The 16,951-nt window shown below is 42.7% G+C and overlaps 1 long non-coding RNA gene across 1 annotated transcript in view; it reads right to left on the minus strand.

Annotated features, from left to right (window-relative positions):
- LOC127907263 (uncharacterized) overlaps positions 1–16,951 on the minus strand; it is a 35,262-nt gene that overhangs the window by 551 nt on the left and 17,760 nt on the right. The window contains exon 2 of the long non-coding RNA XR_008063931.1: positions 354–534. This is a non-coding gene — a long non-coding RNA (uncharacterized LOC127907263). The remainder of the gene's footprint in view (positions 1–353; positions 535–16,951) is intronic.

Raw genomic sequence — 16,951 nt, forward strand, 5'->3', positions numbered from 1 at the left:
TGCCCTCTCAGCAGGCAGAGCTCTCTGTATGCTAAGAGTGTGGGCCAGGAGATTCACTGACCTCAGATTGGCTTGTCATCAGACATACTTATTCTATTTGATGTAAGAGTCTGATACTGACACAGTACATTACAATAACAATAAGGGCTATGAATAAGGACAATATCAACAGTGCCTTTATGTGATCTGTGTAAAACTTTACAGTAACGATCGATAAACCATGTCTCCCAATGTCTAGACAATTTTTACAGACCAACTAATGTTTGTGATGCAACCACTGAGCAATTTAATCAAATGGAACAATGTGACAGGAAATTACACAAATCAATAGGAGTGTAGAGAACTGAATGTACCTCTATGCGCTCAAAGCTCCCGAGGGCCACCACCAGGCAGAGCGGGGAGCGACACCCAACCAGCAACAGGGTGGGTCCTCAGGGAATGAGCAGGGTGGGTAGGGAGGGTCAACAATCCTCTTTCCACAGTAGCCTGGCTCAGATAGAGGCTCCTCCGTCCAAATCTGATGATAGCAGGGAACTGAGACATGTTGTGGCATGATTGGAGAGAGTAAGGGGGTAAGACAGAAAAAGAGGGAGAGAAAAGAAACTGTGAGGGGAAAAAATCTATAAATCTCATTTGTCTTCAGTTTGCTACAAGCAATCACTCCACAGTAGCACTCCAGAACATAGCTAGAAGTGAGAGAGAGGGGGGAGTGGGGAAAAAGAGAGGGGGGGAGGGGTAGTTCTGATCTACAGTATTAACTCCTGTATTAAGACTTACATTAATTGGTCATTCAAATTACCCGCAGAATGCACAACAAACAATGAGTACTATTGTATATAAACTGTAGGAGGATGCCTTTATAGTATTGGCCTGGAACCTGTCTCACTGCCCTGCTGGAAAAAAACAGCATGACGAGCATAGGCTGATCACAGCATACGCTGTGTTTTGGACACTGATGACCAGCATGGTATGCTGGTGACCAGCCTTCTCTGTGTTTTGGACACTGGTGACCAGCATAAACTGGTCACCAGCATCAAAGTGCTTAATTATTAAAGACAGTACATCACGTAGGTCTTACTTTAAGAGTTTCTCCCTAATACAGTGAACCCCTAAGGCCTTCAAGTAACATTATGCTGGCTTGCAAAGGTATATTTAATTTCTATTGGAATCCAGCCAGAGTAGGAATATCCAACTATTGGAATTTCTATTCACCCCAAATCTGCATTCAGAAAGATTGCCAGGATTAGAATTATGAATAAATGAGACCATCTAAACTGGAACAACCATTTCAGTAACCATTATCCTTATCCTACTCCTCCTCTGTTCCTCTGGTGATGTAGAGGTTAATCCAGGCCCTGCAGTGCCTAGTTCCACTCCTATTCCCCAGGTGCTCTCATTTGTTGACTTCTGTAACTGTAAAAGCCTTGGTTCCATGCATGTTAACATTAGAAGCCTCCTCCCTAAGTTTGTTTTATTCACTGCTTTAGCACACTCTGCCAACCTGGATGTCCTAGCCGTGTGTCACGCCCTGACCCTAGAGTTTCTTATTATTTTCTATGTTTGGTTAGGTCAGGGTGTGACTCGGGTGGGAAACTCAAGGTTTTCTATTTCTTTGTCTTTGGCCGTGTGTGTGTGTGTGTGTGTGTGTGTGTGTGTGTGTGTGTGTGTGTGTGTGTGTGTGTGTGTGTTCCCAATCACAGGCAGCTGTCTATCGTTGTCTCTGATTGGGGATCACATATAAGTTGTCATTTTCCTTTTGGGTTTTGTGGGATGTTGTTTTCTGTATAGTTTCTTAGCCTTACAGAACTGTGCGCTTTTTTTTGTCAGTGTTGTTTTGCTCTTGGTGTCATCAATAAAAAGACGATGTACGCCTACCACGCTGAGCCTTGGTCCACTCTTCATTCCAACAATGAGAGTCATAACACCGTGTCTTAATCCTGGCTTAGGAAGACCACCAAAAACCCTGAAATGTCCAGCCCTAACTATAACATTTTCCGACAAGATAGAACTGCCAAAGGCGGCGGATTTGCAATCTACTGCAGAGATAGCCTGCAGAATTCTGTCTTACTATCCAGGTCTGTACCCAAACAATTCAAGCTTCGACTTTTAAAAATTCACCTTTCCAGAAACAAGTCTCTGACCGTTGCCACTTGCTATAGATCACCCTATGCCCCCAGCTGTGCCCTGGACACCATATGTGAATTGATTGCCCCCCATCTATTTTCAGAGCTTGTGCCGTTAGATGACCTAAACTGGGACATGCTTAACACCCCGGCCATCATACAATCTAAACTTGATGCCCTCAATCGCACACAAATTATCAATGAACCCACCAGGTACAACCCCAAATCTGTAAACACGGGCACCCTCATAGATATCATCCTAACCTACTTGCCCTCCAAATACACCTCTGCTGTTTTCAACCAAGATCTCAGCGATCACTGCCTCATTGCCTGTGTCCGTAATGGGTCTGCGGTCAACGACCACCGCTCATCACTGTCAAATGCTCCCTAAAACACTTCAGCGAGCAGGCCTTTCTAATCGACCTGGCCGGGGTATCCCGGAATGATATCGACCTCATCCCGTCAGTAGAGAATGCCTGGTTATTCTTTAAAAGTGCGTTCCTTACAATCTTAAATAAGCATGCCCCATTCAAAAAATGTAGAACCAGGAACAGATATAGCCCTTGGTTCTCTCCAGACCTGACTGCCCTTGACCAGCACAAAAACATCCTGTGGCGTTCTGCATTAGCATCGAATAGCCCCCGTGATATGCAACTTTTCAGGGAAGTTAGGAACCAATATACACAGGCAGTTAGGAAAGCTTAGGCTAGCTTTTTCAAGCAGAAATTTGGATCCTGTAGCACAAATTCCAAAAAGTTATGGGACACTGTAAAGTCCATGGAGAATAAGAGCACCTCCTCCCAGTTGCCCACTGCACTGAGGCTCGGAAACACTGTCACCACCGATAAATGAGAATTGAGAATTTCAATAAACATTTTTCTAAGGCTGGCCATGCTTTCCACCTGGCTACCCCTACCCCGGTAAACAGCCCTGCACCCCCCAAAGCAACTCGCCCAAGCCTCCCATTTCTCCCTCAACCAAATCAGATAGCTGATGTTCTGAAAGAGCTGCAACTTCTGGATCCCTACAAATCAGAAATTTTTGCTAAACTAACCTCCAGACGAGCTTCAATGCCATACAACTCTCCTTCCGTGGCCTCCAACTGCTCTTAAATGCAAGTAAAAGTAAATGCATGCTCTTCAACCGATTGCTGCCTGCACCTGCCCACCCATCCAGCATCACTACTCTGGATGGTTCTGACTTAGAATATGTGGACAACTACAAATACCTAGGTGTCTGGTTAGACTGTAAACTTTCCTTCCAGACTCACATTAAGCATCTCCAATCCAAAATTAAATCTAGAATCGGCTTCCTATTTCGCAAAACAAAGCATCCTTCACTCATGCTGCCAAACATACCCTCGTAAAACTGACCATCCTACCGATCCTCGACTTTGGCGATGTCATTTACAAATTAGCCTCCGACACTCTACTCAACAAATTGGATGCAGTCTATCACAGTGCCATCCGTTTTGTCACCAAATACCCATATACTACCCACCACTGTGACCTGTACGCTCTTGTTGGCTGGACATAGCTTCATACTTGTCGCCAAACATACTACCTCCAGGTCATCTACTAGTCTCTGCTAGGTAAAGCCCCGCCTTATCTCAGCTCACTGATCACCATAGCAGCACCCACCCGTAGCACGCGCTCCAGCAGGTATATCTCACTGGTCACCCCCAAAGCCAATTCTTCCTTTGGCCACCTTTACAGTTCTCTGCTGCCAATGACTGGAACGAACTGCAAAAATCACTGAAGCTGGAGACTCATATCTTCCTCACTAGCTTTAAGCACCAGCTGTCAGAGCAGCTCACAGATCACTGCATCTGTAAATAGCCCATCCAACTACCTCATCCTCATACTATATTTATTTGCACCCCAGTATCTCTACTTGCACATTCATCTTCTGCACATCTACCATTCCAGTGTTTAATTGCTATATTGTAATTACTTCACCACCATGGCCTATTTATTGCCTTACCTCCCTTATCCTACCTCATTTTCACACACTTTATATAGACTTTTTCTACTGTATTATTGACTGTATGTTTGTTTATTCCATGTGTAACTCTGTGTTGTTGTATGTGTCGAACTGCTTTGCTTTATCCTTACCAGGTAGCAGTTGTAAATGAGAACTTGTTCTCAACTAGCCTACCTGGTTAAATAAAGTTTAAATAAAAATTAAAGTAACGGATGCAATAAATCCAACTAAAAGATTGGAATAGTTTCGAAAAATGTATGTCATTCATCTTTGTGTAGGATATGATTAATAAATCAATCAATGTACATGCAAAAACACAAAAAAAAACTGCAATAGAGCATGTTGGGAAATATGATATTAATGGGCGGGTTTTGCCAGACCAGCTTGACCAGCTTGTTCACTAGCATCACCAGTATTGATACAACGTCATCACATATCATTTTTTTTAAATGAAATGACGTGGAAACAATGTTGATTCAGCCAGTTTTTGCCCAGTGGTCTGGCTTCCATTCAATATTTCCCCTGTCCAGCTCCCTAAGAAAACAACAAAAATGCATAACACTGTATTCGTCCCATATGCTGAGTCTCACAACCCTGATTCTCCGTCACTGCACAAAGTTCATCATCCCCCTTTTGTTTAGGATGGTTATCCTGGGAAGGCAGATAGAGAGAAGAGGAAGGGGGGATCAGAGGTGGAGAGATACTCAGACGTACACCACACGGACCCTGGAGGAAGAGCTCTCACCCAGACAAAGTTTTGTAACGCTAAAGATAAACACTGTAGCGTCACTGCGGTGAGAGTGCGAGAGAAAATGCCTCCGCTGAAGAGGTTTTTCTGTCAGTGCTGGCAGAGACTTTCAGAAGATTCATTCAGAGAAAGGACACTACATTCTGGTTATTGACCCTTCGACAGGCTTCAATAGTCTTCTCACAGCACTAGGAGGTGAGGGTCTGAACGAATCTGTCTCAATGAGTATGATGCAGGGTTGACACTCAGTCTGCGTCATCTCTTCTATGACTCTCACTCAGTGTTGGAGAGTACACCAGCTCGTCTTTCATTCATCTTATTCAAGTGATGAGTCATTCAGATTTTGTATTGTGCCTTTAGAAGCAGCTGGCATTTCCCCTGCATTTTTCTAAATGTGACAGAGACGAAGGTTTGAGAGCCAGCGATATGCACGGCACAGCACAGCGGTGCCTGGGGACAGAATCATGGAGAAACAACCATGCAGAACAGTGTGAAGCTGTGCCAGGAAAGCATAATAGAAGACGGAGGGTGAGATGGGGGAAACTAGAGTACCAACATTGATTCACATCATCATCTCATTCATCATTACCATCAGTCATCCCCTCAGCAGCATCCGTACTGTACCATTTCTTACAGGGGTGGAGAGGACCAAATTTGAAACCTGCGACTTCACTCAAGGGCCTAACAGGATAGTCAATACTAGTTTGTGTCATTCAAGATAGCAAGCACAAGTCCCTACCAAGCCAACCTGTAAGCCACCATTTTCTTTATTAGCTATAGCATCCGACTGTCCATTACTTGTTCAGTACGTTTTGCCAGACTTATTCAAATTTGACTGTGTTCACTTACATTTAAAGATATGTCTGGAGACAGTGTTATAGCCAAACCCTGTTTCTGCCAATGGTATCTCAGTGATGAATTTTATTAAACCTTAATTTTGGCAGGGAGTCAATGCTGAGACCAAGTTCTCTTTCCAGATGAGCCCTGTATAGCTCCACAATACCCATTAAAATACAATAAACACATTAAACTACACATTCATATACACAATAAAATACATGTTATTATACACAACAATACACGAAAAGCAAAACACAATCATAAAAAACAGACACATTCTTCAGTACAAATGTCCCCTAACAACCATCTGAAAGGCCCTAGAGGAACCAATTCCTCCAATTGAACGTGTATTGTAGATAATTCTACACGTATGGTACAAGGGAATTAAAATCTGATTTATCTATCTCTCTAGACACCAAAGGAGTCACCCTGTGAACAGGTTTGATAACGTGTCATTTAAAATCTTAACAGTGATGTTAGGTAATTCGGAACTTTGTGGAGCAGGGCTTTGTAAACAAAAAGAGCATAACGATGTGCTCTACGTGACTTCAAAGATGTCCAGCCATAATTTTGGTTAAAAATACAGTGATGATAAATAAAACTGTCTCCTGTCATAAAACAAAGGGCGCTATGAAAAACAGCATCCGAGGGTTGAAGAGTAAGGCAGCTGCATTTTGATAAACAGTATCACCATAATCAAGAACAGGTAGAAACGTTGACTGCACAATCTGCTTCCTGCTGGCTGGAGAGAGACAATATCTGTTTCTGTAAATAAAAATCCCATTTGAAATATTACTTCTGTCTAGATGTTAAACTACCTAAGGTCACCTACAGGTGTACCTGCTCTTAATAATGATACAGAAAAAAACATAGAAAACCAGAATATAAAAGATATGGTGACAGAGAGCGGGATCATTTCAGGTTCCCTTGATGCTCCTACACTGAATTACTTGAAAGGTTTTTTTTATTAGTTAAAAAACGAATTTCAAACACTACTAGGTACAGAATGACTAACTTGCTCTCATTGTAGTATGACTTGGACACTGACTATAAAAACCTGTTTGATATTTAAAAACTGGGGAGGGTGAGACGTGAGGGGCTTTTGGGGACACCTCATACAGTACCCTTCCTGAAGCTCTGACTGCAATGGACACACCACTCTGCCAAGACACCCTCTCTCTCTCTCGCTGGCCTCTCCTCCGAGATGAGATATACATTTCTTAAGTGGGTTAATTAGATTCTGAGATCAGTGTAAACTCCCATGATTGGTTTCACTTTAATTATTAATTTATCAGGGCAGCATTCCCATTGTGACTCCCAGAATTAAAATTTAGGGGTGGAGCTTGACTCAAAGCCTCGGTCCGGCTTCAGGGTACTGCTGCTGCAGCCACCAGCCACCACCCACCTTCATGGCTTGCCATTGGCTGAGGGCTGATGTGACAAATATGTACTGCTGAGCTTCAACACCCAATCCCAGATAGTGATGTCAAGTTAATGCTATAATCACTATTCTATTCAAGGGGCTTTTTCTCCAACCAGACTAAACTTACACTGAGTGAACAAAACATTTTGAACACCTTCCAAATATTGAGTCACAACCCCTTTTGCCTCAATTCGAGAACAGCCTCAATTCGTCAGGGCATGGACTCTACAAGGTGTCGAAAGCGTTCCACAGGGATGCTAGCCGATGTTGACTCCAATGCTTCCCACAGTTGTATCAAGTTGGCTGGATGTCCTTTGGGTGGTGAACCATTCTTGATACACACAGGAAACTGTTGAGTGTGAAAAACCCAGCAGTATTGCAGTTCATGACACACTCAAGCCGGTGCACCTGGCACCTATTACCATGCCCTATTCAAAAGGCACATAAACCTTTTGTCTTGCCCATTCACCCTCTGAGTGGTACACATATACAATCTATGTCTCAATTGTCTCAAGGCTTAAAAATAATTATTTAACCTGTCTCCTCCCCTTCATCTACACTGATTCAAGTGGATTTAACAAGTGATATCAATAAGGGATCATAGCTTTCACCTGGATTCACCTGGTCAGTCTATGCCATGGAAATAGCATATGTTCCTAATGTTTTGTACACTCAGTGCACAACCAACCATAAATTAACATGTCAAAAATAATGGTGTGAGAGGCTCAAAAGCAAATTTTTCCACATTAAATATTTCATTCCTGCCCTTAAATTACTTTATGCTAAGAAAGGACCATGCCCTCAGAGTTTTCAGTAAGTCTACCTCAGAACCAGCTGCTGAAGAGGCTTGTGCCTCTGCTCTGCTTCTGGCTGGATGCACTGTCTGTCAACCACACCCTCCTGATGCTGAGCTGAGCTGGCCTTTCAGCTGTAAAACCTGGAAATGCTGTTAGCAGAGGACCAGCAACACCACAATCACCCTGGCATATACTGTATATTACCATCAACGACTCCCCCAACTTCACCTCTCACAAAATCCACTATAATCATCCTGATTGGTTGGTACAGAATGCTATCCTGTAAAGACCACTCATGTGTAGCAGTGCTGACAAGTCCCCCAAGCCCAACCCTTATTAAACCCTTTTCCCACAATCCAACCGAGCCGTAACATACTGCATGTAACAGTGGCCAAGGTTGGAAGGTTTTATTCGGGTGGTTACAGAAATACGCTCAGTTGGACTGATCGAGGACATAGCCAGCAATTTCAGTATAAAAAAGGCGTTTGACCAAATGGTCTGTTGGCAGTAGTGAGAGGCTACCTACTGGGCACAGACGTCAGTTCAACGTTTAGTTTTGATTTAAATTCGGTTGACTTGTGTACTAACGTGAATTCAATGTGAAAATAACAAAAAATGACACTTGATTTAGGTAAAACATTTGGTGAAAAAAAGACGAAATGCCCTTAAGTTAATTACTTTTTGGAAATCCATACACGCATACTCTGTGAACCAGTGGCGGTCGGTGCCGTTTAAGATGAAGGAGGACAAAAAAAATGTATGCGCATGGCCTTATTTCTATTACAGCATATTGGATGACTCATTCATATTCCATTCACCCAGTGCAATGTAACAGCAATAGGTTTACTACATGATACTCACATTTTCCCTTTAACTATCATGAGGTTCCTAAAACCTAGCCAGTCTACAGCGTAGATGCACACTGGTCGAAAAATTTTAGGCGACAGACAGTGACATATGGTTAGACAGTGACACATTCAATACCAACTTGCACACTCTTGCCTACATCTATCTGATCTAGGGTGTAATCATTAATCCAACAGTTGCAAACGAGAGTTTCTATTGGACAAATGCAAGCATGTTTATCCCCATTTCTTTCTGTTTGGTTCCGTTTAAGAAATGTTTTTCAACAGAATCGGCAGAATGAATACACCCCTGATCACGCGTAAACACAGTTCACTTTCAAAACAGCCACGGTGTATTCCTTCTCTCAGATAGATGCACTCTCCTCCTCCCACCTATTCCCTTCACTTATGGACTTCAATGCACAACACATCAGCTGTATGTGACCAGGTGAAAAAAACTTTCCAAGCCAAACCATATCATAACCGCTACACACAGCCTACATCATTGTCACCATATTAGCTAATGTAACATCATTGTCAACATAGCTAATAGAACTAGAGCGTTAGTAAACCCACTACAGTCATGCAGTGACGTTACAGTGTACAGTCTGTATGCAGTTTAGCACTTACACCGGCGGGCCCAGGTGGCAATACATTTGTAAAACCAAAAGCTTATCTTGACTTGGAAGAGTTCCAGTGTTGTGTTGGATAGTCATAGCCAGCTATCTAACATAGCATAACTATGTTTGAGCAGGGAGTTTGAGTAGGCTACACTAGCTAGCTGCATTTGTTTGCTAAATAAGTGAAACTGAAACTGAAAAAAATGGCAAAATGTCTCTCTTGCTTCTCCTTCATTTTGGAAGAAATTAATTTGTTCAAAACTGTTCAACTATTGTCTTTCTTTCTCTTTGAGTCAACTACTCACCACATGTTATGCACTCCAGTGATAGCTAGCTGTAGATTATGCTTTCAGTACTAGATTAATTCTCTGATCCTTTGATTGGGTTGACAACATGTCAGTTCATGCTGCAAGAGCTTTGATAGGTTGGAGGATGTCCCCTAGAAGTTGTCATAATTACTGTGTAAGTCTATGGGCCACCTAGGTTTTTCATTGAAGAAAAGGTACCAAGAGAATGATGGAAGCTAGCTGTCCTCCGGCTACACCATGGTGCTACCTTACAGAGTAGTGTTGAGTAGTGTCCGAAATAACCACTCTCTATCACTCTTCAACAAAGTATCTACCCACTGGGCACAGACATCAGTTCAACATCTAGTTTTGATTTACATTTGGTTGAGTTGTCACCTAACATGTATTAAACTTGAAATCAACAAAATCCTTACATTATGTTGACGACTTTTTGCAAATCCAAATCCATATTCCACGTTGATTCAACGTCATCACAAATAGTTTTTGGTTGAAATAACCTGGAAACAACATTGATTCTCCCTGTTCACCCACGACTGCGTGGCCATGCACGCCTCCAACTCAATCATCAAGTTTGCGGACGACACAACAGTGGTAGGCTTGATTACCAACAACGACGAGACGGCCTACAGGGAGGAGGTGAGGGCCCTCGGAGTGTGGTGTCAGGAAAATAACCTCACACTCAACGTCAACAAAACTAAGGAGATGATTGTGGACTTCAGGAAACAGCAGAGGGAACACCCCCCTATCCACATCGATGGAACAGTAGTGGAGAGGGTAGCAAGTTAAGTTCCTCAGCATACACATCACAGACAAACTGAATTGGTCCACTCACACTGACAGCGTCGTGAAGAAGGCGCAGCAGCGCCTCTTCAACCTCAGGAGGCTGAAGAAATTCGGCTTGTCACCAAAAGCACTCACAAACTTCTACAGATGCACAATCGAGAGCATCCTGGCGGGCTGTATCACCGCCTGGTACGGCAACTGCTCCGCCCTCAACCGTAAGGCTCTCCAGAGAGTAGTGAGGTCTGCACAACGCATCACCGGGGGCAAACTACCTGCCCTCCAGGACACCTACACCACCCGATGTTACAGGAAGGCCATAAAGATCATCAAGGACATCAACCACCCGAACCACTGCCTGTTCACCCCGCTATCATCCAGAAGGCGAGGTCAGTACAGGTGCATCAAAGCTGGGACCGAGAGACTGAAAAACAGCTTCTATCTCAAGGCCATCAGACTGTTAAACAGCCACCACTAACATTGAGTGGCTGCTGCCAACACACTGTCATTGACACTGACCCAACTCCAGCCACTTTAATAATGGGAATTGATGGGAAATTATGTAAATATATCACTAGCCACTTTAAACAATGCTACCTTATATAATGTTACTTACCCTACATTATTCATCTCATATGCATACGTATATACTGTACTCTACATCATCGACTACATCCTTATGTAATACATGTATCACTAGCCACTTTAACTATGCCACTTTGTTTACTTTGTCTACATACTCATCTCATATGTATATACTGTACTCGATACCATCTACTGTATGCTGCTCTGTACCATCACTCATTCATATATCCTTATGTACATATTCCTTATCCCCTTACACTGTGTATAAGACAGTAGTTTTGGAATTGTTAGTTAGATTACTTGTTGGTTATCACTGCATTGTCGGAACTAGAAGCACAAGCATTTCGCTACACTCGCATTAACATCTGCTAACCATGTGTATGTGACAAATAAAAGTTGATTTGATTTGATTTGATTTGATTTGACTCACCCATTTTTTCCCAAGTGGGCAAGGTTAACATTTCTAGCTGTGACTAGCACCAAATGTCTACATACCAGTGGGTTAGAACAGGGGTTATCAAACCTCTCCTCGGGAAGCCCCAGCTCCTCGGGAAGCCCCAGCATGTATTTGAACTATTCCAGAGCTAGCACACCTGGGGTGTGTTTTGCAGGACACAAGGTTTGGGAAGGTTCAGACAGAAGCATGTTATGTCAATCTGGACTCAGAGGTAGACGTAACATAGTACACATACATTTGTTCCCCTTCATTTAGTATGATATGTTAGATTTTTTTGTATGATAGGCATTCATTTGTGGATGTCCATCATCAATTTCTTATGATATGTTACGTAAATGTTACGAATTGCCAATACGTATGGTAGCAGAATTTGATGATATAATTTTCAAGCGAGGAAACATGACGTAATGCCGCATCACTTTCCTAGCATATAGAGTAGAATGGATCATGTGCTCTTCATATGCGAGAGGAAATATTTTCTCCATGAGCAATACATTGTGAATGTAACGCGGTATTACATCATACTTCCGGAGTCAGTCCCCTATTCTTTTGAATGGGCTTGACAATTATATCACCAAATTCGTGAAAATGGGTTCATTTAAGATAAATATATACTGTACTGTACAGTTATATTTGTGTTTGTGGATGAATTTAGTTCTTCACTACGTTTTTGCCCTTTACAGACCATTTAAAAAACCCATAAAAGTAATAAACAAAACTATGCAAGACAACTTCCTGGAAATTTATGCTTCATTTTAAATGTATATTCACATAGGCATGTGTTTATGCCTACATCCATTACTTAATGCTGAATATTTAATGTACAGATGTCGGATCTTAATTTGACCCCTTTCGTCGCAGGAAAATAATCCTGCAGCAGGAGGATTTTAATACCTGAACAAATATGTAGAATACCTGCCAGGGGGCAGCTGGAAGCAGTGTTTGTATACAATGTACCTACATTGGATCTTATGTAGGCTATGTGCAGGCTACAGCGCATCTCGTGTGAATTCTTATGTGGATCATAATAAAGTATTTTTTGTTAGGGAAAATCTGTTTGTTTTTTAGGTCAATTGTTTTATTATATGTTGAAAGCAAGTAATAGGTTGAATCAATTACTGGTTTCCTCAGTGCTTGTGTGGTCCAGTGGTTACTGCCACTGACCCCGGCACACATTTGCCAGATTCGGCATGAGTTTGAATCTGACACATTCATTTTATTTTTTTATTTTATTTCACCTTTATTTAACCAGGTAGGCTAGTTGAGAACAAGTTATCATATACAACTGCGACCTGGCCAAGATAAACGCATAGCAGTGTGAACAGACAACACAGTTACACATGGAGTAAACAATTAACAAGTCAATAACACAGTAGAAAAAAAGAAAGTCTATATACATTGTGTGCAAAAGGCATGAGGAGGTAGGCGAATAATTACAATTTTGCAGATTAACACTGGAGTGATAAATGATCAGATGGTCATGTACAGGTAGAGATACTTGTGTGCAAAAGAGCAGAAAAGTAAATAAATATAAACAGTATGGAGATGAGGTAGGTCAAATTGGGTGGGCTATTTACCGATAGACTATGTACAGCTGCAGCGATCGTTTAGCTGCTCAGATAGCAGATGTTTGAAGTTGGTGAGGGAGATAAAAGTCTCCAACTTCAGCGATTTTTGCAATTCGTTCCAGTCACAGGCAGCCGAGAACTGGAACGAAAGGCGGCCAAATGAGGTGTTGGCTTTAGGAATGATCAGTGAGATACACCTGCTGGAGCGCGTGCTACGGGTGGGTGTTGCCATCGTGACCAGTGAACTGAGATAAGGCGGAGATTTACCTAGCATGGACTTGTAGATGACCTGGAGCCAGTGGGTTTGGCGATGAATATGTAGCGAGGGCCAGCAGACTAGAGCATACAGGTCGCACTGGTGGGTGGTATAAGGTGCTTTAGTAACAAAACGGATGGCACTGTGATAAACTGCATCCAGTTTGCTGAGTAGAGTATTGGAAGCTATTTTGTAGATGACGTCGCCGAAGTCGAGGATCGGTAGGATAGTCAGTTTTACTAGGGAGCGTTTGACAGTGATGAAGGGTGGTCGTTTGATTGCGGATCCGTAGCGGATACAGGCAATGAGGCAGTGATCGCTGAGATCCTGGTTGAAGACAGTGGAGGTGTATTCGGAGGGCCAGTTGGTCAGGATGACGTCTATGAGAGTGCCCTTGTTTACAGATTTAGGGTTGTACCTGGTGGGTTCCTTGATATTTTGTGTGAGATTGTAGGACTGCCGGGGTGTTAAGCATATCCCAGTTTAGGTCACCTAACAGAAGGGGCGATCAATTCACAAATGGTGTCCAGGGCACAGCTGGGAGCTGAGGGGGGTCGGTAACATGTGGCAACAGTGAGAGACTTATTTCTGGAGAGAGTAATTTTTAAAATTAGTAGTTCGAACTGTTTGGTATGGACCTGGAAGGTAATGACATTACTTTGCAGGCTATCTCTGCAGTAGACTGCAACTCCTCCCCCTTTGGCAGTTCTAATTATTTATTTTAATTTTTACCCCTTTTTCTCCCCAATTTCATGGTATCCAATTGTTGTAGTAGCTACTATCTTGTCTCATCGCTACAACTCCCGTACGGGCTCGGGAGAGACGAAGGTTGAAAGTCATGCGTCCTCCGATACACAACTCAACCAGCCGTACTGCTTCTTAACACAGCGCCCATCCAACCCGGAAGCCAGCTGCACCAATGTGTCAGAGGGTACACCGTGCACCTGGCAACCCGGCCCGCCACAGGAGTCGCTGGTGCGCGATGAGACAAGGACATCCCTACCGACCAAGCCCTTCCTAACCTGGACAACGCTAGGCCAATTGTGCGTCGCCCCACGGACCTCCTGGTCGCAGCCGGTTGCGACAGAGCCTGGGCGCGAACCCAGGGACTCTGATGGCACAGATGGCGCTGCAGTACAGCGCCCTTAACTTCTGCGCCACCCGGGAGGCTTCGCAGTTCTATCTTGACGGAAAATGTTATACTTGGGTATGGAAATCTCAGAATTTTTGGTGGCCTTCCTAAGCCAGGATTCAGACACGGCAAGGACATCAGGGTTAGCAGAGTGTGCTAAAGCAGTGAGTAAAACAAACTTAGGGAGGAGGCTTCTGATGTTGACATGCATGAAACCAAGGCTTTTTCGATCACAGAAGTCAACAAATGAGGGTGCCTGGGGACATGCAGGGCCTGGGTTTACCTCCACATCACCCGCGGAACAGAGGAGGAGTAGTATGAGGGTGCGGCTAAAGACTATCAAAACTGGTCAAAACTATCAAAACTGGTCAAAACTGAATCCCTTGGCTCCAACAGTGCAATAATAATACACACAAATCTAAAAGTAAAAGTATGGAATTAATTAGGAATTAATTATTAATTCATTAAGAAATCTAGAAATATTAGGATGAGCAATGTCAGAGTCCGGAGTATAAATACAGTATTTAAATACTGAACAAAAATATAAATGCAACATGTAAAATGTCGGTCCCATGTTTAATGAGTTGAAATAAAATAAATACAATTTTCCATACTCTCAATAAGCCTATTTCTCAAAAATATTGTGCACAAATTTGTTTACATCCCTTTCAGTGAGCATTTCTCCTTTGCCAAGATAATCCATCCACCTGACAGGTGTGGCATATCAAGAAGCAGATTAAACAGCGTGATTATTACACAGATGCACCTTGTGCTGGGGACAATAAAATGCCACTCTAAAATATGCAGTTTTATCAAACAACACAATGCCGCAGATGTCTCAAATTTTGAGGGAGCATGCTAGCGGCATGCTGACTGCAAAAATGTCCACCAGAGCTGTTGCCAGATAATTTAATGTTCATTTCTCTAACATAAGCCGCCTCCAACGTTGTTTTAGAGAATTTGTCAGTACGTCCAACCGGCCTGACAACCGCATACCTTGTTTAACTACACCAGCCCGGGACCTCCACATTGGTCTTCTTCACCTGCAGGATCATCTGAGACCAGCCATCCAGACAGTTGATGAATCTGTGTTTTGGAGGATGCACGGCTCTCGACCTTTGCCTCTGTCGAACCATACGGGAGTTACAGCGATGAGACAAGACTGTAAATACCAATTGGATACCACGAAATTGGGGAGAAAAAGGGATAAAAGTACAAATAAATTAACTTTTTGTTTTAATAAAATAAATGATCTACCCCAAACTTGAAACTCACGCGCTGCTTATGTATGCAAGTTAACTCTACACCCCTAGTAAAGTGGATTCATGTGCTTAATTTTAAGAAGTTATTTGGTCACTTTAGTTGTGATACAAACCTTATCAAAACATATAGGCCTATGGGCTAGGCTACATGAGGTGTGTGACTATGATTTGAAAAATTATCATGCACTTTAATAGCAAATGGAGGATGCTTTTCCCATGGTTCATTTTCATGCCAGCCAGGAAGGCTATACTCCTGTTGTAAAGAGAAACAATGTGCTTAATATTAAGAAAGTTGAGAAACAAATACAGTAGGCCTAGCTTATAGAAAGCTAATGAGATACTAGCTTATAGAAAGCTAATGATGGCCTCTTGAATAGAGGCCATCACTCTGTTTTCCCACGGAATTGCATAGCCTATAGAAATGTTGAGCAACATGACCTCATGGGCTCTCAAAGTGTTTGATTCGATTTTTGATTACATTTCCATTGATGTCAGAGTGATTAGATGGACTGTAGAGTGCTGAGTACAAGGCAGTTAGCAAGTTCGGTCATGACCATCAGCAGCATCAGAGCTTGGAGAAGCCTAGTTACTGTGATTAAATGGTCACATGGAATTTGACTGTGGTTATGACTGTGGTTCCTGACTGTGGAATTTAACTGTGGTTCCAATTTATTTACATTTTTTTGTCTCGGGCTGTTGCGGGAGGTGCACCCAATTCAGCTGCCCTGCGCTGTTGCCCTTTTGAACCCTTTCCTGTGTCTGAAGATACAAACTCTGGCTTCCCGGCAGGCCCAGAGAGCAAATCAAGTGCACTATAGGTCTACCGCTGGCCAATCGGATGGTTCAGATGACAGTGTCTGCAGTAATGTATGGAGCGAGATACCTGCCAAAAGGTTGAATGTACGTATTGTTAGGATCGTAAGAAAATTCATACGCAAATTGCTAGGATCGTAAGAAAAGCCATGTGTGAAAAATGAAACGTAAACGTTACATTAGATCTCTAAACGTACAAACCCTATGTTACAACTATGACTTAACTTTTACACATTCATTTCTTGCTTTACGTCTCCCTTTACTTGGTAACAGATCTTTTTATAAATACCAACCTTTGTCAGTAATGTGGCATCTGCAAAGGACATGAACCGAACGTAGCTAGTCGAAGTTTGCTAGTCAATCAAGAAACTCTAGCCCAGACGTTAGAGTTGCTTTGCAGCTTCTGGTTAA

This window comes from Oncorhynchus keta, chromosome 14, assembly GCF_023373465.1.
Source record: "Oncorhynchus keta strain PuntledgeMale-10-30-2019 chromosome 14, Oket_V2, whole genome shotgun sequence".
NCBI lineage: Eukaryota > Metazoa > Chordata > Actinopteri > Salmoniformes > Salmonidae > Oncorhynchus > Oncorhynchus keta.